This window comes from Danio rerio, chromosome 9 (assembly GCF_052040795.2).
Source record: "Danio rerio strain M-AB ecotype USA chromosome 9, GRCz13ab, whole genome shotgun sequence".
Lineage (NCBI taxonomy): Eukaryota > Metazoa > Chordata > Actinopteri > Cypriniformes > Danionidae > Danio > Danio rerio.
The window spans coordinates 43,876,020-43,903,819 of NC_141029.1; the positions used below are offsets into that span (position 1 = coordinate 43,876,020).

Here is a 27,800-nt window from a genome sequence, read left to right on the forward strand (position 1 = left end):
TGAATATTAGCAACCCTTTTCCTGCCCAATTTCTGGGAAGAAGATTTTTTACTTATTTCTGAACATAATTGTTTTGATATATCATTTCTGATTACTGATTTCTTTTATCTTTGCTATGATGACAGAACATAATATTTTTCTAGATATTTTTCTAAATAAAAGCATTCAGATTAAAGTGCAATTCAAAGGCTTAATAAGGGTAATTAAGCAGGTCATTGTATAACAGTAGATTCTTCTGCAGGCAATCAAAAATATATATTGCTTAAGGGGGCTAATAATATTGACCTTAAAATGGGTTTCAAAATATTTAAACCTGCTTTTATTCTAGCTAAAATAAAACAAATAAGCCTAGAAGAAAAATATTATAGGAAATACTCTTAAAATTCCTTGCTCTTGATTATGATTTTTCCCAAAATCGAGCAGCCCTAGTACACACTATACTTACACAGGCCTTTAATATTTCTCCTGCTCATTTTTGCACAGTGATCTTGAATTTATATTATTAGAACAGTTATGATTTTTACTAATCTAAATGTGTAACCAGTTAGGTAACACTTTATTTTGATGGTCCATTTGAGTATTAGTAGACTCTCTGCTTAATATCTGCTGATACTGCTCCTTCAACAGACATTTAACTGACTATAAGAAACTACATGCCAACTTACACTAACTTCAACCTCACCCCCAACCACAACCAAACATTTACTTATAATATAATGAGAATTAGCTGGCATGTAGAGATACAATGTTAATTAAGTTTAACAAACGGAGCATCAAAATAAAGTGTGACCACCAGTTATTAGGGATTTCTCTTGTTTGCCAAATGAACGCTCAGTCAGTATTCCCTTACATAGTGCTTTGTCATTAAGATCAGTGTAGAGCTGATATTGATTCTTTATGCTGTGCTGCACATAACTATAGTACACAATAATGACCTGATATTTTAACGCAAGTGTCAGATTTAACAAACCAAGTACTTGGAATTGGACCAAAAGATACTGTTGACATTATAGACCCATATAATATCTGCAATGTATGCATTTTCTGTGTAATGATGACTTTTACTCAAACCAGAGGAGCAGGATTTGATATATCGCAGAATATATTAACTTAAAGTCCGACCAATGCTTAAGTCATTAAAGTGTAATGTAATTAACAGGATCTATTTGATTTCTGACATTTTTTTTTCCAGCAGCACATCACAAGTTGAGACTCAATCTGCTTCCTGCAGGAAAATCTGAGCTGCAGATTAGTTAGCGCAGTGATTTCTCCCACAAGGTTGAGGGATTTGATCTATCAGCTAATTCCCTTCTATCTTAACTCGATGAGAACTGTCTGTGACGTCACGCACTTCAGTAAAACCCTCAGCGGCGAAGGTAAAGCACATGATATCACTATCTGCTCTTTTCTGAAGGGGGAGGAACAGAGCAATGGAGATATTCAAATGTGCGACGTGCCTTTGAATTTCTGCAGGAGCCTTTTCTGCAGGATTAAGACTTAAAAGCCTTTAAAGGAGAACCCCTCCAATCAGAAAGGTGTGGAAGTGTCAAGCGTTTTGCCAAACATTTCTGCTCGTCTACCTTCCTGTCTGTTTTAAAAGCTAATTTGCAGTCTTTTACACTATGAATACATTTGAATAGTTGTATGAAGTTCATAGATTGTGCAGATTTCTCAGACCTCATACTGTTTATACACCACCATGCAGAAGTTTAGGGTTGGAGAGATTTAGTTTGTTTATTTTTTGTGTTCATCATGACTTTCATGTGATCAAAATACAGCCATAAAAAGCATTTGTATCACAAAATAGTTTTAATTTTATTTATTTATATTACATATCTTCCAGGATCTTACATATTTCCCAGGGTTATTGATGAATGAAAGGTTCCAAAACTTTTATTTATATAAAAGATTTCTATACTGTATGTATTTTTTCAGACAGTAGAAATGTTTTAAAGATTAATATGGGTTTGGTCTCATGTTATTCCAAATTTGTAATACTTTGTTCTGTGGAGTAAAAGGTCAGCAAGTTAGCTACTGTAAATGTGAATACTAGTCTAGAGTAGCGATGCAACAATTATAGATTTTGGTTTTCAATTATAGTCTGGGGAATAATCACGGTTGTCATGATTATTATGCATTCAGTAATTTCAAAACACTAGTAGTTTAGAAAATCACATCAAAACCTATATTTTAAAGTGTTATTCATTACTGCTCAGTAATTAAACACACCACAAAAAAATAATAATAAAAAACAAACAATAGCCCATTTCTCTTTGGACTTAAAAATAAGTAAAACAACTTTTTGACATTTAAAAAAAGTAAAAGTTTTACACTAAAAAAATGACAGAACAATGAATAAATAAATGAAAATAAGAATAAATAAAAATTTTATTTGTCTAATGTAAATCTAAATATTTCCCTTTTAAAGAGAGCAAATGTAGTCAAAGGCTGCTGAACTTCTGTCTGAAAGACATTTTTCATCAACTATATTATAAACTTGTTTGGTAGTAATTTAGTATTTTTTTTTTCTCTTTGGAGTAGAAATGTGATTATTCCATGCAGAGTATGAAGCTGAATGGTCAGTTCTTGTTACATGACTCGCGATGCACTCTTGCCATTCTTTCAACTAGTTTTTTTGCATATAGACATCTGTGACAGTTTTTCACTGTACAGCATCACATTCGTTGTTCTGTTAGTGTAAATAAACTTCTTTTTGCAAAATTTGCACACAGTTTGTGTTTGTCTGGCGCACTTCACTGCTGTCATTTTACTTTGCCCCACCACCTCTTGCTCGCCGCTGATGTACAGGTAAAACTACTGATTAATCTATTATATAGACACAAATATAACATTGTATAGCTTCCTATTAAAAATCTGAATTTAAAAAATAGATTTGTGGGGGGTGTATTTATATATGCTGAGCACTGTTATCTTTAACATGTACTTTTTAAATCCAAAACAAGTTAAAATGCATTAGTTCTTGCTGTCTCTGGGAATCGAACCCACAATCTCTATATTACTAGTGAGAGAATGAATGTGCGCATTGATTGAGATGCACATTTAAACATCTGAAATTTTCAATTTAGTAGTCAATAATCAATAGCCATTATCTTGAGCCCACAGTTAATTTGTGGCAAGTGTGTGTGTGTGTGTTTGTGTGTCTGTGGTGTGTGTTTTCAAGCTTTCGTTCTTGGCCTGATAACTCAGCTCTGGCCTTTGACAGACTGTGCGAGGGACTTCAGAAGAAGCCACCCGTATGCTAAGAACACACACACTGTGAAGGGTATTATGGGACAACTGTCTCCCTCAGGCACAGAGACCCAGGTGGAATAGAGGCTTCTTGGGGACTGAATCTTGTCTGAGGCTCAGCACAAACCGTAATATACAAAAGGCGCTCAACACAAAAGGGGGTCAAATAAAGGATATCTATGAAATGCCATTAGCTCTCAATTAATACCAAGGGCATATAAAGTATAATGACTCATGTGGGTAATACACATGTGTCCGGATAAGCTGATGGAGCCATTGAAAATGTACGCACAAGCCTTTTATCTTATTTGAATGTAGAGCCGAGCACATTGAGAGGGGTGAAGAAAGACACCAATTGTGTGGCTGTGACAATGATTTCGGCCATTTTAAAAATAAAGCAATCCTTTTACCTCTTTTTTTTTGTTTTTGTTTTTTTTTTTGTTGCTATTTGACTTTGAAAAGTAAATCATCTTTATTTGCTAATGTTTAACTGTTTACACTGCAGTTTATAGTTTTAATTATTGTAGTTTTTTTTCGATTAATTGGACTTAATAGGCTGTTTTTATTTAATCAAGATTCTGGAATATAATAACTGTAATATTGTGTCATATTAGGTGACGTGACTGTGGTTCCAACTGATTGACCAAAAGATAGCAATTGTGTACAGTGTCAAATCAGCAAAAAACATCTAATCGTTTCAATATTTCTCAAATATTTTACTCATTTCATATTCTGTTCAAAGGCAATTTTTTTTTCAGGAATCCTTTATAAAGAAAACGTCCAGCATTATGCTTTGTGTTTTCATGTGGCAAGCTGGTTTGCAAAATCACAATCCACTTATGTTTTATCTTAATTTCTCTCATTCACAACTAAATAGAGTCAATGACTGCCTCATCCTGTCTAAAACTGCCTTTAGGAGAATGTCTCCACATCAACAGCTTTTACAAACATCTTTCAAACCTAAAGCAACACTATGCAACTTTCATTTGTAGCTCTCCCTTGTTTTCGATAAGAGCAACTGAATGTTCCTCTCATAGGCATTTCTATGTCCTGATTAAAGTCAGAGTTATTAGCCCTCCTGAATTATTAGCCCCTTGTATATTTTTACTCAATTTCTGTTTAGTGTGCTTGCAGTTAAAATTTGCACTTATTCACTGCACCACATTGCACTGATTTACTTATTTGAACTGTACATACCCACTGCATATGGACATCTGTAGTTATGTACACATCGACTGGACATATACACTTGCAATCATGCTTATCTACACACTACTGATTACTAATAGCAACCTGTACATATATTCATATATTGTAACATATACACTGGTAATCATGCTTATGTATCTGCACACTACTGATTATTAATAGCAACCTGCACATATATTCATATATTGTAAATCTGTTAATAGCTAATCCAACCTGTATATAATGTTCATAGTACATCCATCTGTAAATATCACTATAGTTTTTCTATAACTGCACTTTATAACTTATACCTGTATCCTGCACTTGCTGCTATTGCACTGCTGGTTAGACCTAAACTGCATTTCGTTGCATTGTACTTGTACATGTGTAATGACAATAAAGTTGAATCTAATCTAATCTAATCTTTAATGGAAAGATTTTTTTCAACACATTTATAACCTTAATAGTTTTAATAACTCATGTCTAAAAACTGATTTATTTTTATCTTTGCCATGATGACAGTACATAATATTTTACTAGATATTTTTCAAGATGCTAGTATTCAGCTTAAGGTGCAGTTTAATGGCTTAACAAGGTTAATTAGGTTAACTAGGCAGGATAAGGTAATTAGGCAAGTTACTGTATAACAGTGGTTTGTTTTGTAGACAATGGCCTCATTCATAGATATATACTCTAGATGTCGCCTGGCCTATTGTTGTCTATTGGACGGAATGCGTCAATAGCGCCGCCATCTTGCTACAGGGTAGCGCTCCTTTGAAATGAATGCGGGACCAATTTACAGTGGAGGACTGTGGCCATCCAAAGCCAGAGATATACACATATAAACATATATCTATGATCGGGAGTTTTCCTGGATGTTAGTGTGTAATTTTTTTTCTAATTACGAAAATTATAATTTTACATCACTTTTCTACATTGATGGATCAGTGACCGCACTGGCATTCCTGACAAAAAGCTTGTGTTTGTGTGTACAGAAATGCACTATTCACCCTCCCTGTTAAATTTAATATAATCCGTGTCCTGAAACACACCTCCTCTCCTGCTTTCACTTCTCATACTGACGGAGAGAGCGATTCGTTTGTGAATGAATCCGCCGAACGACTCTTTCACTAACGTTAGCCGACAATAATACAAGTTTCTGGCAGCGCAGCATCTCGTTGTCATGTTTCTTTTGCATTGTTTGATGATTTTATTCAACAAAACTAGCATAAGCCGAGTGTTTAGTGTGAGTTGGAGCTGCTTTGCCGTATGGTGAATGCAGTAAGTGACTGTTATCATCAATATCGTTACCTGATTAGCACAAAAGTTCAGAACATACAAAATCAGAAAAAAACTTAATATTACCTATGAGATGTTCTGCTTTTGTGCTTTGTTTTCTTTGTTTGCTCGTTACTACACCCGTAGACAGCGCTAAAGTCCCGCATCTTCACGTAATAACACTGTCTTGACTAGTGCAGTTGAATGACATTTGTCCTGGGAGCATTGTACCAATGTGGCGGCGATATTGACGCATGCTCAGGGTCCCTATGCGATATCTAGTGTATATATTCATGGGCCTCAATAATGACCTTAAAATAGGTTTTAAAAAATTCAAAATTCAAAATTATTCTAGCTGAAATAAAACAAATGAGACTTTCTCCAAAAGAAAAAAACATTATCAGAAATATTGTGAAAAATTCATTGCTCTGTTAAACATCATTTAGAAATATTTAATTTTGTGTAATTTTGTGTATTTATTATACACAAATTTTACTAAAGCTAGTCGGTACCTTAAAATAGTATGTGCTTGTATCTTAAAGTCCATATTAATATTTCCATAATAAGTCCATATTAATAATAAATATTCTCTTTGAACCCCTTGGGAGAACCACACTGTGACTGTTTTTGTGCTTTCATTTTGGACCTATTTTTCCTAGTGTATATAATTACTACTATAAGAAAACATCAGCATACTGTATGGTACATATTTCAGTATTACCTTTGCTTGAAAAGACCCAATCTAATCCTGTTTGTATGAAATGAGCCTGCTCCTGAGCAGGTTTGAGCTACTAAATCTGTTGTTATAACAACAACTCTCAGGTGAGTTTTGAAGAACGAAACAATCCTGGATAGTGTCAAATTGTCTATAACCAAATCCAGCTAACTGAGTAATCCACGTACAAAGCTACAGCAGCATTTAGTTAAATGCAGAGTTCATTGTTAAAAGTTACTCGACCACTGTTATATTTTTAGAGACATTATTTTAAGGTAAAAACACACTCTTTTCAACCTACTTTTGGATTGCAACCCATCAGCTGATATAAGCACAATGTATTGTTTAAAGTCGGTGTGTTGTCTGCCTAATGCTAACAGTTATCCAACTTAAGTTAACAAGACATATTGAAACTTTGCTATTAGAACATTTAGCTTATTCATTCATTTATTCATTCATTTTCTTTTTGGCTTAGTCTCGTTATTGATCATGGGGTCGCCACAGCAAAATGAACTGCCAACTTATCCAGCATATGTTTTACGCAGTGGATGCCCTTCCAGCTGCAACCCATCACTGGGAAACATCCATACACACTCATTCACACACATACACTACGAACAATTTAGCTTACCCAATTCACCTATTCCACATGTCTTTGGACTTGTTGGGGGGAAACCGGAGCATCTGGAGGAAACCCATGCAAACACGGGGAAAACATGCAAACTCCACACAAAAATGCCAACTGACCCAACCGAGGCTCAAAACAGCGGCCTTCTTGCTGTAAGGCAATTGTGCTACCCACTGTGCCACTGTGCAGCCTTGATTTATTTATTTACTCCATATTTATTTCTGCAATGGTAAAGCTGAATTTTTCGCAGCATTACTACAGTTTTCAGTGTCACATGATCATCCAGAAGTCAGTATTGTATGCTGATTTGATATATGAGAAACATTTCTTGTTGTTACTGACTTGATGATTGTAGTAATAATAGATAACCTAGTAATATAAATTCATAAACATGTAAATAATAATAAAACTGAAAATAATGATGTTTATATTTACTTTGACTTTGTATTCAATATTGTCAAATTAGAATAATTTGAAATAATTAGATTTTTTAAATATTTTTTTTTTATTGTAGTTTCTACAATTTTCATGAACATACAGTACAGATATAGTCTCGGATACACAAAAAAAAAAAAAAAAAAAACAGTGGGAAAGAAAAAGGGAAGGGAAAACAGATAAATATAGGGAATCTGATTATGCCAGGCAGTCGACTGGAATACAATTAGGACTCTAGGGAGGTCATTAACATAGTGTAAAGAAAAATTTTTCATATTATTTTCAATGTTGTGTCAGTCATTTTTGAAGATTTTTTTGATTAAAGAAGAACAGCTGTGCAACCTGCTGTCACAATTGATCAATTTAATGCGTTTAATAAAAGTATAATTAATTTATAGACTCCAAACAAGTTGAGCACAGGGGTCCGTTCTTCGTACCTCGCTTAAATGATCTAAGATGATTTTGCCGATCCTGGATCTTTTCATCTTGATAACTGATCTCTGGCTAATTTGGTTCTTCAAACAAGTTCGTGAATCAGATTAGAATGTCTGGATGAACTGATCTGAGATCGCTGCGTGTGTTGTGAAGGACAGATCTATCGATCCTAGAAATCATGATCAGCAATGCAACGATTGGCTGACGAAACAGCAGCATAATGACATCATCTGATTAATATTCAATTATCCATGTGAGCAAAATTACATCAAATTAGCAATCGACGATTTGTTAAATATGACACGCAATAACTTTCCACATATGTTGTGAACTGCAGGCTTTACACTTTCATGTGTCAAGAGTATTTATCATGTATTTCAATGCATATCGATGTATTTAGTTCTACATTTAGAAAATATTTTCTTTATTACAGTAGCCGTTTTTTTAATCGCTGCATGGAATAACTGGATGTTTACAAAAGCATTTTGATATTGGTAAAGGCGTCTGCAACTTTTGTGAAGCATAATCACTGGCATATTTACTGTCAAAACAAGTTCATGACTGCATTAATGTATTATTTCTTTTTTTTTAAAGTCACATATTCTGCATTTCTATTATCATACACAAATTGTACTAAAGCGATCTAAGAAGTTCATATCAATAAATTTTCTCTTTGTACTTTCATTTCGAGGGTGCAGATTGCATAAGTTTTGTTAATATAACTTTATTTATTTTATTAATAACTATAACTTTATATATATAGTTAATTTTTTTAAAGCTATTTTCCCAAGTGTATATAACTACTACTGTAAGAAAATATCATAATTCTGTACTTTCTCTAATATCTTTGGTTGAACTGACCCAATCTAATCCTGTTTATTTGAATTGAACCTGCTTCCGATCAGGTTTGAGCTAGCAGAACTGTTGCTATGACAACAACTCTCAGATCAGCTTTGAAGAACGAAACAATCCTGGATCATGTCAAATCATCAATATCCAAATCCAGCTAACTGAGTAATCCACGTACGAAGAACAGACCCCAGGTTTGAGTTAATAACAACAATCAAAATATAGTTTAGTTTCCTAAATTACTCTCCACTCTTTTTGCCAAATTGGTTATTTTTAGGTCTTCCTGAATCATTTCAATCATCAGTTCTTTTCTCACAGACTAGGTTAGATCAGGTCATCGCACTTTTGAGCTTATTAGAGGCAGTCTCTCCAGAATACATTTACACCTTTGTTTTGATGCCTCAAGAGATTTGGTTATTTGTCGAGACAGTTTCCTAATTAATTTTATGTTTTTATATGTTGTTCTTTACAAATTGATAACTAAAAGATCAACCCCTGTGAAAATACACTGGCATGCACCACATGTTTGCGTTAAATATTTAATAATATTATTGATCTTGTTTTACAAGGTAATGAGTTTGCTCTCGATTACTAATATACATTGTCTGATTGCAGAAAACTCAATAGAGTGCTTGTAGTTCAGCAGTAAACGGCTGTTTATGTGATGTTAAGGATAAATAGCTGACTTGTACAGTTAAAGTCAGAATTGTTAACCCCCCTTTGACTTTTTTTTTTTTTTTACATTTTCCAAATTATGTTTAAAAGTGCAACAAACTTTTCACAGTATGTTTGATAATATTTTTTTATTATTAGCAAAACATTTCTCTTGACTTTTACTATTAATCTCTGATTTTTCTGCATTATTTAAAAAAAGCAAGCTAAACACTATATATAGATATTTAACTGAAGTAAAGAAATCATATGCTTTAAATATGTATGTATGTATGTATGTATGTATGTATGCATGCATGCATGTATATACACACACACGCGCACACACACACACACACAACATACATACATACATATATATATATATATATATATATATATATATATATATATATATATATATATATATATATATATATATATATATAATGTATGTATATATAATGTATGTATATGTATACAGATTCAAAGCTCTTCTTACTTCAGTTATTCTTCACTACCGCAGAGTATTTGGGCCTTTTTTTAACAAATGAGCCTGACAGGACAACATGAGATGTCAATAAAAAAAAATTAAAAAAAACTGCTGCTGCTTTGAATTAGACTGACTACTATTCATGTATTGATCAACTATTCATATGTATTAAAAATAAACAAAAATGTAAAATACAGTTTTAAAACTTAAAATCTGTTGAAACACATTGATCTGAAGGGTTTGCAGTTGAATATTATTGGAGTTTGCTGACAGGAACAGTGAACAGCTGTTCACTTCCAAAACACCACAGAATCTTGCTATTCCTACAGTATGGGCAATTTGAATAATTACGCAGATATTTTTAAAGTGTTTACAAAAAAAAAAACGTGCATAGTTTGTGAATCAACAGACTTTTGTGACTCTGATACAGTTCAAGTTGCAGACATGATGTACGTGCGAACTGGCTATTATAACTCATCCATGGTTACCTTTACATTTGCATGACAGTTTGAGTTATATTACTGAGAACATAGTCCTAGTTGATGTGCAGTGGTTGGAAGTTTAAGCAATAGATGTCTGTATTAACAGCAAGGCTGTTTTTGCACCGAGTCTAAATTAGCCTATTCAATCCAGAAAACGGGAAATGCCATAACTTTGATCATTTTAATATGGCATATTTAAAAATGAAATCAAATAATTATTATATAATATTGAAGTTTTTTTTAAGCCATCTCACGGCCCTTGAGAATCCCTGATTTAAACAGGCTTAAAATGTATCGCCCATATTTGAAGTTTTACTGTGAAGTAAGAGTTGCATTTATTGTAAAGCACATGTAAAAATAAAGCAACTGATTAAAATTAGAGAACACTTTCAGATCCTCCTAATTATTAGTATTAATTTGGAACCTGGTGGTAATTTCCTTAATTATCTGACGAATGCTATTTAACTGGCAGTGTATGTTTTCAGTTTGCACTGACTTTGCAAGCAGATTTAAAGTAAGTTAAACTCTGAAACAGCAGGTTGTCCAAATTTTCTGCTGCAGGGGTTGTTTCTCTTTACAGCTACATGACAGATTGAATGTAAATGTTTACCATAAGCTCCTTTAGCAAGATGTAGCTCCTTTCCATTACCTAATCACGGAGAAGTTTTTTTTACACAGAACACTGGGCCCTGTCAGTCACAGCAGACTGATAAAGCACTTTCAAAGGGAAAGTTCACCCAAAAAATAAAAAATTTACCAGCCATTTATTCGCCCTGCACTTGTTTCATGTGAAGATAATTTTAAATGAAAATAATAACAGCAATGACTGTAGCATGTGATCTTGACCATCTCTTCTTCAGGCTTTTCCACAGTTCACTGTTTGTGGGTTTCATGACATTGTCTTCAGGGAAATTCAATCCGGTTTAGGTCAGGGCACTTGTCTGGCCATTTCATTTAAAAAAAAAATGTTTTCAGCTTTTAAGCGATATGTAATGTACTCAGCATTTATTCACTCTCCACCTGCTCCAAACCTGTTTTAGTTTCTTTCTTCTATTGAACTTAAAAGAAGATATTTTAAAGAATGCTGTAATCTGATAGCTATTGACTTCAGTTTTTTTTCATATTGACCGTATTCTTTACAATCAAGCAGGCACCGCCATTAAAATAGTATTGGCTAGAGACTTCCGGTCTCATTCACTCATGTTAATATTTTTTAAATCTTAAATCTTCAAACCTGAAATTACCACATCAAATATGATGTGCTAACATAGATGCAGTTCACTAGAGTGAATCTGATTAAGCATACTGTAAATGCATCTTTTTTATCATATACAAGTACTGTATGCATCTTGTTTGCCAAAGTATTTTTCTTTCAATACATAAAATGTAATTTATGAAAACAGTTATGATATTGTATTCTAAATTTGTGACTCAAGACTTGATTATGCAATGATGTCTGCATTTTGAACAGGTTTTTATTGCAGAGAATGAAAAGAGGGAGCAAAGTGTTACAAGCCAGTGTTGATGAAATTCCTTTAAATGTTTCTGGATAATCTTCTTTGCTGGCTGTTTGTGTAAGTGACAGCCTCTCACAGCCCTGTCAGACTGTGTTTCTGCACATTAGCAGTTCTCCTAACATTATGCTTACCGCTTCTTGACTTGTTTTGTTGGTGTGTAATCCCTCCGTACTCGCTCGGCTCCATTCGCTGAAACTGCAGCTCGCTTTTAAACCTCGCTCAACTTCTTAAACTGACTTTCAAAGCAACTTGTCATGAGAAAGTGAACCAGCACACTCTCTCACACAGTCACACCCGCAATATTCTCATTGTCGGTCAAAAAAAAAAAAAAAAATGCTTTCATCAGTGTTTTCTTTATTGCATGGTGGCTATACAGTTTCATTATACTGGGAGAAGTTACACTTGATGTATAGTCTTCTTGGTATCACAAATACATGATTCAATTCAGAAGTTGCTTTGTGTCAGCTAAACTATTTGATGGAAATTTATTCAGTAATTCTAAAAAATCTAATTCTAAATCTAAAAAAAATGATTAGAAATTATTGTCTTGTTTTACTTGTTTGTCTCTGTGAGGCAGACAGCAGGCACATTTATTAAATTCATATTTTGGTATGTAGATCTTACATATGTTAGATTACTTTGATAATTTGGTTATTTATATAATACATAGTTTGTATTATTTCATAATATGTATTAAACATGTTAACTGACATCAAAGTAGTGATTTTTAAAAATCTGCAGACAATATGAACACCAAATATTTCATTTTTTTGTCAGGTCAACTTATTTTTATTTGTAAATATACATCCTCTGCTGTCATTTAGACCTGCAACACATTGCAAAAAAAAGTTGGGACAGGAGCAATTTAGGGCTAGTAATCGATATAATAATGATGTGATTTGAAACAGGTGATGTCAACAAGTGATTGCAATTATGATTTGGTGCTAAAGCAGCATTCAAGAAAAGTCTAGTCCTTCGACAGCAAAGATGGGCTGACGATCGCCAGTTTGTCAACAAATACGTAAGAAAATTATCGAAATGTTTTAAAAACAATGTTCCTCAAAGAAAAGATAGGGAGACATATGGATGTTTCACCTTCGACAGTGCATAACATAATTAAATGATTTAAAGAATATGGATTTCAGTAATGGACAAGCGTGCAAGCCTAAGCTGAACAACTGGGATGACAAATCCCTCAGACGGCCTTCATCAAGAATCATCATTTATCTACTGTATAAGCGATATCACCACATGGGCTCGGGACTATATTGGCCAACCTTTGTCAATTACCACAATATGTAGTTACATCCACAAATGCCAGTTAAAACTGTACTGTGTCAAAATAAAGCCCTATGTTAACAGTGTCCAAAAGCACTGTCAACTTCTGTGGGCTCTGAGGCATCTAGGATGGACCATCACATAATGGAAACGTGTACGGTGGTCAGATGAATCAGTATTTCAGGAATTTTTGGGAGAAGTTGACACTGTGTGCTTTGAACCGAAGAGGAAAAGAATCATCAAGTCCAAAAGCCAGAATAGGTCATGATATGGGGTTGTGTCAGTGCCCTTGGCAAAGGTAGCTTGCACTTCTGTGATGGCACCATTAATGCTGAAAAATACATAGAGATTTTGGAGCACAATATGCTGCCTTCTTTTTCAGTGACGCCCATGCATTCAACTTGACAAAGCAAAAACACAATCTGCACACACAAAGTCCTGACTGCAGGATACTGGTACTTGACTGGCCTGTCTGTAGTCCCGACCTGTCTCAAATAGAGAATGTGTGGTGCATTTTGAAGCACAACGAAGACCCCGTACTGTTGCCCACCTTAAGACTTGTTAGCAGGAAGAATGGGACAAAATTACAACTGAAACACTTTATTTCTTGATGTCTTCAGTCCCTAAACCTCTTTTAAGTGTTGTGAAAAGGAATGACAACATTACAAAGTGGTAATTGCTTTACTCTTCCAACTTTTTTGAAAAGTGTTGCAAGAACCAAAATTGAAATATGTGCTTATTTGGTGAAAAACACAATAAAAATCATGAGTTAATCAATAAATACAGTTTGGGGTATTGTCTGCAAATAAATATTAGTCAAAGTAAAAAAAAAAAAAATCTCTTTATTTTTTTTTTTTATGTTTTCTATAGTCTGGCAACTTCTTCTGATTTGGGGTTGTAGTTAATGTAGTCATTTTGTTTTGATATTAGCTTTTCTAATTTTGTTGTGGCAACATGTCTTGTACCTGAAGCAGAATCTGACTCCCGTTGCTGTGTATTTACTCATCCCTCATAAATAAAAAAACAACACTAAACATGTAATCATACACAATTAAATTATCAGTACTAATATTATTAGATGCTGCATCTAGATATTTGTCCACTGACGTCCATTGGCTGCACTCTTCCGGAGAGTCAGTCAGCCAAACATCTGTCATTGAGATGAATGGCGACGCTAACGGATGGCTTTCTCCAGGTATTATAAAGCTCCTCGGGCCCACCCATAAAAAATTTCATCCGAGGCCCAGTGAATTCAAGCGACAGCCCCGGCTGAAATTAATGGAGACGTTTGATTGATTAGGCCTGCATTTCAGGAGAGATTCCTTTGCAAATCAATGACTGCCTGCATGTAAGCGTTAATGAAATTGCACACCGGCAGAAGCCCACTTTTTTCCATGACGGAGTTAAGAGTCTGCACTTTCTCTAAAAGCCCTGTGGAGATCTTTCCCCCTTTAACGTCTCCATCAAAATGTCATTTGAGTCTAAAATTTTACAGCCAGCGGAGTGTTTCCGAGTTGATTCGTTTTATTTATTAGTAAATGAAAGCAATGAAACGCTTAAACACTTTTCAAAAACGCTTTTTTTTTCATGTTTAGTTCCTTCCGAGCGCCCTCAACGATTTACTTATTTGATTAATGCATTAGGTGCATTTACAATATTTAGCAAAGCACGGACCTGCTTAATTTATAATCCTCCGGCTAAATGAAAATGGAAAAAAATATATCTGCTTCTCTTCAAGGCTTGATATTGCGTTTTGAAGCACAATGTTGAAAGGGCTCGCGATTCATTATTAATGCTCACAATATAAATAGTTTAGATCTTATTAATATTTCATTTACGGTAGGGGAAAAAAAAAGATTTGAGTGACTGCCACGCTATTGAAAAGATTGTAAATGCATCATAAAAAGCTGTTGATTTGAAATATCTCACTAAGTAAACATGCATGTGCCATATGTGCTTCTCTTTATACCCGTTCTGCTTGGCTCATTCACTGTAACAAAGGAGTGCAACAGCTGTTAAATATGCATCATAATGTGCACAATGTGTCTAGTTTTGCTCTCTGGGCTGCGTGTGCTGTAAAGAGATAACGTATGTGTGCTTTTATGGGTCTTTTGAACACTGTAACCAGCAGAAGTCGGTCACAACAGAGCTCTTTAATCTCACTGATGTGTGTGTTCACCCTCGCGTTGGGACAGTCTTTGAGTTAGGGGTCAGGTGATAATCGGTAAACACCGGGATCTGGGACCCTGAGAAAGCGAAAAAGGAATATAAGCTTTTAGAGATCATTAAACATTAATAGCGTGTGAGTTGTGTGTGTGTCGGGCTCTTGTGCTGAATTTCAGTCTCCTTCGTTATAGGGTTTCATCTCAGGAAGCCTCAGAAGCGAGTCCATGTCAAGCTGGAGATCAGATTGTAAACGTCTTGTGAGAAACTGATTAACTTCTGGTTTGGCGAACGCGCTCAGGCTGAGAATTGAGTTTTTTTTTTTTAATCTTGAAGGCACTAAATAAATTGAGTAAAAAATTTTTTGGACCAGCAGTTTTTTGGACAATTAATGAGGGGGTAAATGACACCAACATTACCAAATAAAGTCACTATATGGGGATAAAAGACCCTGTGTGATCGAACTTAATTATTTCAAGCTTTCACACTAGGGAAAAATGGGAAAATGAGTGAAGAGATCCAGTTTTTGATATTATATTGGGCCCTTGTTTACAATAGGTAATTAGGGCTGCACGTAGTGCTGAGAGATATTCCACACAAAAATAAATAAATAAATCACAGTATCATGTTTCATATCATTTGATATAGATAAGTATTGAATATTTTTTAACAATATATTTAGGGATTTTAGGATTTTTGTCATTTTACAATTTTATTTTAATTTACCAGTGTTATTTACTAAGACAAATTGTTTTAATACTCTGGAGTCAGATCTGAGTTTTAACAGTCATGTCAAAGCAGTTAGTAAATCAGCATACTATCATCTCAGAAACATTGCAAGAATCAGATGCTTTGTTTCCAGTGATGACTTATAGAAACTTGTTCATGCTTTTATCAGCAGCGGGGTGGATTACTGTAATGGACTCCTCACTGGCCTTCCCAAAAAGACAGTCAAACAGTTGCAGCTCATCCAGAATGCTGCAGCCAGATTTCTGACCAGAAGCAGGAAATCAGAGCACATCACACATGTCCTCAGGTCTCTACACTGGCTCCCAGTTACATTCAGAATAGATTTTTAAAGTGATATTACTCGTCTATAAATCACTAAATGGCCAAGGACCTCAATACATTACAGATATGCTCACTGAATACAAACCTAACAGATCACTCAGATCTTTAGGATCATATAAACTAGAAATTCCAAGAGTTCAGTCAAAGCAGGGTGAATCTGCCTTCAGCCACTACGCCCCTCGCTGCTGGAATCAGCTTTCAGAAATGATTAGATGTGCTCCAACATTAGGCACATTCAAATCAAGACTGAAAACACATCTGTTTAGCTGTGCCTTTACTGTATGAGCACTGTGCTACATCCGACAGATTACACTATTATGTTTTTCGTTTTCTTTTTCATTCTTTTATAACCTATTTTAACTCATTTTAATTTGTTTTTAATAATTTGTATTGTCTGCATTTTATGTTCCTGAACTTGTCTTTTTTATTCCTGTTTATGTAAAGCACTTTGAATTGCCACTGTGTATGAAATGTGCTATATAAATAAACTTGCCTTGCCTTGCCTTGCCTTAATAGTCAAAACCAAAAATATTTAAACAAAATATCTCATCTCTTTATAATAAAATAAGTGTTAGAGAGACTCTTAAACTTGAAAAATAAAGTCTTACAAAGTGTGTGCAAAGATAGATCAACATCTGTAAGGTGTCAATAATAACTGTAAACAAAACAAATTATGATAATCAAGTGTGAGCTGTAACCACTGTAGTGTTTGGGTGAGTTGTGTTTGTCTGAGGTAACTGGTCTGTCGTTACTTAATTGTTCATATTCCATACAATGTTTGAAGCAGATTTGTTAGTTCTACTTGCTTGAATTGTGGTGCGCTCGCAGTACTCGGAAAAGTTCAGATGTCTTTTAACCAGGTGTATCTAGAAAATACACGTGCCTTACGTGTGCGCCGCTTGCACACAATGTGCTGCTCATCTTGCAAGTCACGCACCTCTATTGGAAATTACAAACGTACACCCTAAGCTGATTGTCATTTCTTCCAAGGTGCTCGCTCAGCAACCATATTTGAATAAAGCTAAAGCGATTCATACACAAACTTCTTATCAAACTTTTTTTTTATTGTTATTGACAAATGTGTTTGGTCAATAAATATCGATTTTATCACCCAGCCCTAGCTGCACAGTATTAATATAACCTGATATTGCGATATTTTGTTTGACAGTTTTCTGAGGAGTCTAATAGTATTGAGGTACAGACATTAAAAAATCACTATGCAAAAAATGCTTCTCTTATTTTGTCTAGTTTCTAGTCCTAAATAAATTCTTAGAGCAAGTCAAATTTAACAGTCAAAATGAGTCAAAATTAAGAGCTTTTTTCTTTTAAACAATCAAAATTATTTGCCTATTGTGTAAGTTATTTCATTTTCGATTTGATATTTGGACTCGAAGTGACAAAAATTTGAAGAAAGAAAAAATAACTTTTTGGTTTAAAATTCAGTATAAATAATTAAATGCAATTCATCTTTTCCACTCTATTATGGTTAAAGTCAGCAGTGACTCTACAAATCACATGTTCTGTAGCTCCAGGTCTATCATAATTCCAACTTGACATTGCATCCTGCGATGTGACTATATTGCGAATGTGCACATTGCGATATCAATGCTAAAACATATATATTGCTCAGCCTTAATCAGGATTAAGATGTGGTTTTGGCAATCCGTTCACAGGTATACAACATTTTGACAACTTCCAGAGGTCAAAAATGCATTTTACAAGTATGCTTGCAGATGCTCAATGTTGACCAGTGTAGTTTATTCATTCATTTTCTTTCTGGCTTATTCTCTTTACCAGTGTTGTTTATTTTTTTTTTTGTTTTGTTTATTTGGTATTTAGTTTTTATATACTGTTAAGCACAAATTTGTTCAAATACCTGGCAAATTCTGACATAATGTTTTTGTTCAAATGTAAATAAAAGCTGACAGTTAATAAATAAAAAAGCTGAAAAAGCTTTTTTTCCCCCGACAATGATGCCTCTTGTACATTTGTCTTATTATCATTTGGGAGAAGCCTGTCATTTCCGGTCATGCAAGAAACATGCTGGTTGAATAAAAGTATTTTTATGTCAGAATTTACCAGGGCTATGAATAATTTTGGGCTTGACTGTATTTGTTAATAAGAGCAAAGTTAAGTGTTTGTGCAGCTACATTAACTTTTGTGCAAACCTTTTAGTAATAAAAAATATACAAAAAAACCTAATCGCACCACAAATCCAACTTAAATATATAAAAGTAAAAATGATAAAGAATTCAGACAAACTTCTTTACATAAAAGAGAAGTTTATATGCTGTTAAACAGTATTTAATTTATTGTGAATTTTTATGTTTATTTCAGAAAATGTTTTTTGACAGTTTTAGTCTTAGTTTTAGTTCTCATTTCCTAAAATATTATTGATTAGGACAAATGCATTTGAACAGGCATTGCTTTTTAGTTCAGGTTGAAAGTGCAAAAAGTTTGTCTTTAGATTGTTTTGTGATGTCACCCTTCATATTTATTTATAAATTCTAAGCTTTTGTTACAATATTACATCGGAAGATTCCAGAGGAGTTGTCTACAGGACTTTTTCCTTAAAGAAAACAGGAAGGTGAATCAATGTGGTCAAAAGAGACCACCAAAAGGCACCTAAACATGTGTAAACAGGGCTTTAAATCTACCCAGGTTGCATCAAATAGCTTTTGGCTCTTTTTTTATTAAATTAAATTTTATTGCTTTGTATTGTATGTATTTGATTGTATTTATTTATGTATGTATTTATTTATTTATTTATTTATTTATTTATTTATTTATTTATCATTTGATTTGTGGTTCAATTGACCAAAAGGCATCTAAACATTTGGATAAAACAGGGCTTTAAATCTGCCCATGCTGCATCAAATAGCTTTTGGCACTTTTTATTTATTTATTTATTTATTTATTTATTTATTTATTTATTTATTTATTTATTTATTTATTTGTCTATCCATCCATAGAGTTGAGATCTAATTTACCAAAAGACATCTAAACATCAGGTGTAACAGGGCTTTAAATCTGCCCATGCTGCATCAAATTGCTTTTGGCACTTTGTATTTAATTACATTGTATTTCGTTTTACTTAGTTTTAAATGTAAATCTATTTTATATTTATTTATTTAGTTAGTTAGTTAGTTAGTTAATTAGTTAGTTAATTAGTTATTATCTGTTTCCATTAAATTGTGATCTAGTTGCTCAAAAGGCATCTAAACACCAGGTGTAAACACTGCAATAAATCTGCCCATTTTCCAATACATTTATTTTGCCCTCCATTTTTAAATTAATTAATTAATTAATTAATTAGTTAATTTATTTATTTATTTATTGCAGCACTTAGCTTTATAACAAATCAGACTATTTTGTTTTTAAAACTGAGGCGTTCAGTCTCTGCTGAAATGCTGGATTTTCAGTGACTTAATTCTGCACACTCACAAATTCTCTTCATAAAAATGCTGAAACGATATAAGAGACTAATTTGTCAGCCTCAGTGGTTATAAACAGGAGTTTTTGTCATGGAACCACATTAAGTCATTTTTATTTCTACAGCACTTTTTACAGTGAATTTTGTGCTAAAGCCTCTTGTGTTAAAGCCATCCACAAAGATGAACAAAAAAAATGAGTAAAAGCCATAGCAAAATATCAGATTACATATTCAGCATATTCATAGTGATTAAGACATTGGGGTCGAGGGCTACAGAGAAGAAGAAATGGAGTGACGACAGTGAAAGATTTGAAACAGGCTTAGAACATTGTGTTGCTGTTATGTTAATGTTTGTACAGCAGTACAGTACTTTGTGGTGCTTTCTTTCAATTGTCTGTTGTTGTTTTTTTATTACATTCTATGTTAAGTATTCACCTGTTCCCTCACCTTGCTTTCAAAAACTACAACAATCAGTGAACTTTACTATTGTCATTTTTTTCCTTATGCAGCCAAATTATGACATTTTGCATTTTCTATTCTTTTAAAAAATAAGTATTCTGTTAATTGACTTTAATCATTAACATACAGTGCTCAGTATAATTGAATACAGCCCATTTAGAAAAGGAATAATCTTATACTTTATTTCTCAGTAAATATATGCAGTGTACTTTAGTGCATTTAAATAAAACTTTTAAATAAAAAAGATTTATTAAACAGATATATTTATTAAAATAATATTTTAGTCACCAAACATATTTAGAAATCGAAAGATAATACAATTAAAATTAGGCAAAATATTGTAAAAAAAATAAAAATAAAAAAAATCACAACCTACAAATTTTCAACTAAATATTTCAGTTTTTTTTTTTTTGCTCCTCTTGATTTGTTTCCTCTTTTTTTTTTTTATATGTATTTAATATTTTTATATAACATATGGTTGTGCTAGTTTTTTGACTGTTCTCATAAGTTATATTGTTAGATAAGCTCCAGATTTGGCTTCAGTATACTGAATAATCTAATGTATATGCACAAATAAAATTTTGTAGCTAATGAGCTTTATTAAAGGATATTTGTAAGGGGTGTACACATATATGCTGAGCACTGTAGTATGAGGAATATTATTAGACAGTAAAAAAAAATAATAATAACAAATAGCAAACCTACACTGCAAAGAACTACTTTTTAAAGGTCTTGTTTTAAGCCATTTGTTTTGGTTGGTTGCAAATTCTGATAGATTTACATCATTGATTACATTTAAGACAAAAACAATCAAACACCAAAACAGAAAAAAACAAACATACATTTTAATAAGATGATTGATTATAAACATTATAACTATCATGGTAAAAATGCTCAAAAGAAATTGGAAATCAATTTAAGTTGATAATAGAAAAAAATGTAATAGAAAAATTTGAATAGAAAAAAAAAGTATGTATTATTATTATTATTATTATTATTATTAATAATAATAATAATAATAATAATAATTATTATTATTATTATTATTATTATCATTATTGTTATTATTATTATTTATTTATTTATTTTTAGGTAAGCTAAGCAGATATACTCAAAAAAAAATGTAGTTTGCTGTTTGCTTAAACTGCTTATTTTAAATGACCTGAAACAACAATTCTTGATGCTTTTTTTTGGGAAGGGAATAACTTAATTGTTTTATATTCAAACCACAAAAAATGTGTAGTTAACTTTCCTTAAAGTTGTCCCAACACAAATCGATTGTATGGAACCCAGCATTTTTACAGCATACTTCAAAAAATGCCAAAGCTTTTTGTACACTAATTAAAACGCATCTATAGCCAATCTTAACCCATCATGCTTCTTTGTATTAGGTTGTTTACAATTTCCACAACTGGCTGGATTGACCAGATCCATGTTGACAATCGGCATGTTCTTTTTTCCCACAATGGCCATCAAACTGAAACATGATTGGCAGCATTGTGTTATTTTTCCAGTAGATGGCAGTCTTTCATAAGTGCTGCATATCGTGTTCAGGTCAAGGTTGACATTTGCAGTTTTTAATTGATCTCTTATTTATGTATATAATATGGCTTTTTTTCTCTGCCATGGCTTGCCTAGGCAGTATACATCTCTCAATAACTGTTTGGTCCTGTTGTAATAAGAAACGATAATTAATGTAGTGATTGGCTGAAGTAATTTATAATGTACGATCACAGTGTGTTAAGGTAATGACTGAAGTGTGTTTATAGTAATTTTACAAGAGCCTTGAATGTTTTTTTTTTTTACAAGAGCTTTGAGTCTAAACTGTGCGTTTTATAATAGATGTCATTTATTTTACGAACCAAGCCAGAGAACATATTCATCACAACCTTGTTAAACAGTGCAAAGGATGGCCGTTAGAGGGAGCACTTTTCTCACAGACTGACATCTATTGGCTTGTACTGATAAATGTCTCCTCTTTTTGAAGGGATTTCTGATCGCTTGGAGTTAAAGCCTGGATTTGACAGCGCCGTCACAGACGTAAGAGGTAGTCACGATTACAATAATATATATTTAAAAACACGCAACTATTGCCAAAAGATCCTTGTATGCAGTTTTTTAGGGGAAAAATGATTATCCATGATTTGTCTTAACTTTGTCGTATGTTTTTACTGTTTTTTGCATTTACCTGCACATAAATAAATAAATATCTGAATATTCAGTTGCACTTTAGTTTAGGTCACAGTTCACTGTATTAACTAACAATTTACCAATAACTAACTAGTTTAATACACTACTAATTAGCTGTTTATTGATAGTAAGGTAGAAGTTGGATTTAGGTTTCAGTTAGGAGATTATATTTTATAACTACTAATGAACAGTTAATATCTCAATAATAGTCACGTAACAAGATAGTTAATTAATTGCATGAATTTTGACCTAAACTAAAGTATTCTTCCAAATATTCGTCTAACTTCTATTCCACAAAATATTCTTCTAACTTTAAGATCAGACTTTATCGTTATGCAACGTGTAATTTCGTTTGATGTAACTTATTTTATGCAAAAAATCTTTACAAGCATATTTAGGACAGCCATCATTTGATGACGTGAAAGACTTTGAAGAACAGTGCATCCCTATAATACTAATTGATTGTAATCTTAAATCTGTGGCAATCTTTAGTACTATTCATCAGAGCTATGTAATAGGTTAAACATAACATAAGGTACAATTACGTATGGTGACACAGTGGAAGGTTGCTGGTTCAAGCCTTGGCTGTGTCAGTTGGCATTTCTGTGTGAAGTTTGCATGTTCTCCCCGTGTTTGTGTGGGTTTTCTCTGGGTGCTCCAGTTTCCCCCACAGTAAAAAGACATGCGCTAGGTGAATTGATTAAACTAAATTGGCTGTAGTGTATGAGTGTGAAGGAGTGTGTATGGATGTTTCCCAGTACTAGGTTGCAGCTGGAAGGGCATCCGCTGTGTAAAACATATGCTGGATAAATTGGTGGTTCATTCTGCTGTGCTGGAAAATGAATGAATGAACAATTACTTCCTACATATTTATATATTATATAAAATGTTTATTATTTATATTTGTATCATTACAGACCCGAGAATATATGTATTGTTTTATTTATTTAAATGCATTTTAAGACAAATCAACAGAATATTTAATCTGGATTTTGACATTTTGTTGTCATACTAAATTTATATGTTAAATGTAAAATAGTTTTTTTGGACCAACCGGGTCCGGAAAGCATCATGGATGCCTTATATGTATTTGAATTAACTAGTTAATTTTACATGGGAAAACCTGTAGAAAACAAGTATATATAGATATTTATAAACTCATACTCATTAAATACTTAAATAAATTACATAATTTTCACACAATTGTAAATTCTGAAATTAATATGAATCTTATTTTTTATATATTCTTATTAATTAATTTCAGAATTTACAATTAATTGAGCATGTTATATAATATAGGTGTATATCAGATAAATTTAATAAAAAAACAGTAAATATTGTTTAACCCTTTAACTGCCACACCAAGAAAACTCCTAATGTCGCTAGTTAACACACTCAATGCATTTTTTTTCAACACATCCCATAATTTCTTAAATATCAACCTCTACCAAATGGTTGATATGTTGGTTTATGGTAAAAGGACCGAAATTAATACATTTACTATGAAAATCAGAAAAATATGAAGTGTAAGACCAATTTATTTAAAAAATCTAAATAAAACATTTTTAAATACTAAATTATCTTTATTTTTTGCTGTAAGCCATAATAGTTTTACATAGTTTACATAGTTTGTTTTTACAATAATACCAAAATCAAGTGTAGAACTGCAACAGGATTTTTGTTTGATTTTGTTTTGCAAACCAACAATGCTGTGTGTGTAAACCATTTGGTAAAGCAGGCTGTTTAAGGCATATGCTTTTGAAATGGATGTAATGCAAGATTTTTTTTTCTACATTACATAAATTGTTAAAGAAAATGTACGTAACATGAATGACAAATGCATATAGCTAAAGTAAATGTACTGATATTTCACATTGAATCGAATTAAACTATAAATTTACATCTATAGTTTATTTCTATAAATTAAGAATGCTCACATGTTTTATTTTTTTGTTTATCTTTCTTGCAGAATCTTGGTTTGGAGAAGCAGAAGAAAACCATTAAAATAAAAAAATACATAAAAAACCCTAGAAAGAGGAACAGCAAGGAGTTGCTCAGGTAATACATCAGATTTATGCATATTTCATATTTTCTCACACATACAGTATATGTCTTTCTGCTAAACAAAGTGAATACTGAAGTCATTGCATGTGGGAACAGGGATGAGGTTCTCAAAGAGAATACGTACCTTGGCTCTAAGGGTCAAACAACAAAAAATAAGGTCAGGAAGGTTAGTGTGATTCTGGAGTCAGAACTAAGTTTAAGCAGTCATGTCAAAGCAGTAACTAAATCAGCATACTATCATCTCAAAAACATTGCAAGAATTTAGATTCTTTGTTTCCGGTGAGGACTTGTTTATGCTTTTATCAACATCAGAGTGGATTACTGTAATGGACTCCTGACTGACCTTCCCAAAAAGACAGTCAGACAGTTCATCTCATACAGAACGATGCTGCTAGGATTCTGACTAAAACCAGAAAATCAAAGCATATCACACCTGTCCTTAGATCTTTACACTGGCTCCCAGATACATTCAGAATATATTTTAAAGTATTATTACATGTCTATAAATAACTAAATAGGACTATGCATGGGCCGGTATACGTTTCTGATGCTATGATAACCTTTGCGGTTATCAAGGTATCATGGGATTTCTGCAGTTTTTATCAAGTCAAATTGAAGACTTTTTAAGACCCTTTTAACACCATAAAGAAGGCCCATACTATAAAACCCAAAAAGTTAATATAGCTCAAACTGTTTTAGGAAACCGATTGCAACAAACCCTTTAAGTTCAAAAACTAATCGTTATGAGTACTGTTAACTTAATCCATTTGAGTAAACGAAGCAATTTGAGCACAGTATAAATAATAAATAGAGAACTTAACAATAAATGAAGAGAACTTAAACCAACTGAGTACAGTAAAATCCAATAAGTTAAGGCAACTTAAACCAATTGAGGAAACCGATTGCAACAAACCATTTGAGTAAAAAAAAAACAAATCTATATGAGTTCTGTGAACTTACTCCATTTAAGCGGAAGTAATGAGGTATTCAATTAACTCATTAGCTTCAAAACTCTTCAAATGAGTATTTACCTTTCAGTAAATTTTGACTTAACTACACTCATTTCCTTTGATAAAGTTGACTGTTGGGTTTTACAGTGCAGTATTATCATGAGGAATCGTTTAATTGTTTTTAGTTTTTTCCCCTGATTAGGGAATTTAATTTGGGGAATTTGCTGTAAAAATGTCTAACATCCTGTTGTGAACAATCTTAAAAACTTAAATATAAAAATAAGGTTTTATTGAGATATATTCTTGATCATTAGATGGATATCGGCCCAAATTGAGTAGCTTAACTTGGACAAAAGAAAATTAAGACCTGTTTAAAACAATTTAAGACCTACAACACAATATGTAAGTGAATTTAAGACTCTTTAGGGCCTACAATTTAAGACCCTGCGGAAACCCTGTTACTGCTGTAAAATAATTTCTTTTTACATGTCTTATTAAAAAACAACAACTATTTTCCCCATTTAACAAAGTAGATTACATTTATATAAATATTTATGATATTTTGGAACAGTAAACATGTCAGACTAAATCAGATAAACCATTGGCTTCTACTATCTTCATTAGCTTCAAAAACACAGATTTCCTTACAACACATAAAAGAAACACAAAAAAAACCTTTATATAGACTCGTTAGAAACAGCATAGGAAAACATTTTTGTGGTTTTAATACCTTGATTTTACAAACCACGGTAAACCTTAAAACCAGTTATCGTCCTATGCATACCTAGGACCTCAATACATTACAGATATGCTCACTAAATACAAACATAACAGATCATTTGGATCATCAGGATCAAGTAAAATAGAAATTCAAAGAGTTCAGTCAAAGCAGGGTGAATCTGCCTACAGCTATTACGTCCCCCCTGCTGGAATCAGCTTCCAGAAATGATCAGATGCACTCCAACATTGGGCACATTCAAATCAAGCTGAGCCTTTACTGAATGAGCACTTAGCTACAGGTACTTCCCACAGATTGCGCTATTATGTTTTTGTTTTCTTTTTCATTCCTTCAAAATCTGTTTTAACACCTTTAATCTAAGTTTTGTTCTGTTTTTAAAAATGTTTCTTTTATTCTTGTTTATGTTAAGCACTTTGATGTACTATTGTGTATGAAATGTGCTATATAAATAATCTTGCCTTGTCTTTATGAAAGGTGAGGTACACTGGACAGACTGAACTCCTCCGAGTCTTCTGGAAGTGTGACGGCGCGTGGTCACATGACCTGGAAGAGAAAACCCAAGAGACTCCTGGGATCCCTCTCTGGTTAGTAAACTTAAATCTTCAAACTTGACAGATGTTTTTAGGTAAACCCTACTATAAGTGGTGAAATGCGCAACACTTAACTAGAAGCTGATGTTAACGAGACGCTCCTGATGAAGCGTTCAGTAAAGCGTGAGATGAGTAAATCAGCACACATATGGCCTGTGTGTGTTTTCACCCGTGCTCTTCAGGCAAACCCCCATTTCTCTACACAGAGACCCTGATGTGGAGAAGCTGCGGCGTACGGCAGCCTCGCATGACTGACAAAACGTGGCTTAAACTGACACCACGACACAGTTCGCTGTTTTGATTTGCCCTTGTGTCTGCAGAATGGGCCAGTTATCAACCTGGAAAGAAGTCTAAAGGCTGATGAACTGATCCGCACGGCGACACAGCTGCGCTCTCTTCCCCTCTTCATCTGGCCAGTCTCTCTCCATTTATGTCCTGAGAGCCACAACTTTCTGCAACTCTGGTGAGTACGGTGCCCTTTCTTTTGTTAGAACTCCTTCTAATCCTTATAATCTTGCAGAACCAGTTCCTTTTAGGCCCCCGTTTTTTGGAGCAGGAAAAAGCATTATGGGAAATTGGATGACCTTTTCTGTTGGCAATCTATTGGTGAATCAGCATCCATGCATCTGGGAGCTTTCGCTGACTGTTGTAGGCCTTGAAGCGCATGGGTTTATTTTTGTGCTGAATTGAAAGCGCATAGATTGATCCCCCCCCTGACCCCCCTGTTTGAATGTTTTGAGCATGTTTGTTGAGGAGAAAGTCATTTGCAGTGGTGTTGCAAAAATTGACGGTGATATATTTAGCTGGTGTGATGTGAGTTTTTTGCTGACTAGGTCCCCGTTTACACTATTACGTTTTAGGATTAAATGCATAAGTTTTGCTACGGTTACGCCTTCCATCCACACTACCCCGGTGTATTCAAGCCCCAAAAACAGAGCGTTTT

The 27,800-nt window shown here is 33.3% G+C and overlaps 1 protein-coding gene across 36 annotated transcripts in view; it reads left to right on the plus strand.

The window, feature by feature from the left end:
- pcbp3 (poly(rC) binding protein 3) overlaps window positions 1–27,800 on the plus strand; it is a 148,684-nt gene that overhangs the window by 29,055 nt on the left and 91,829 nt on the right. For 33 of the 36 annotated variants that reach the window (XR_015498848.1, XR_015498849.1, XR_015498850.1 and 30 more), the window contains 4 exons: window positions 22,312–22,371; window positions 24,484–24,572; window positions 26,742–26,851; window positions 27,178–27,320. The gene's annotated coding sequence lies outside the window, so the exon portion shown is untranslated. The remainder of the gene's footprint in view (window positions 1–22,311; window positions 22,372–24,483; window positions 24,573–26,741; window positions 26,852–27,177; window positions 27,321–27,800) is intronic. The other 3 variants (XM_087266527.1, XM_087266519.1, XM_087266528.1) reach the window with 1 other exon arrangement.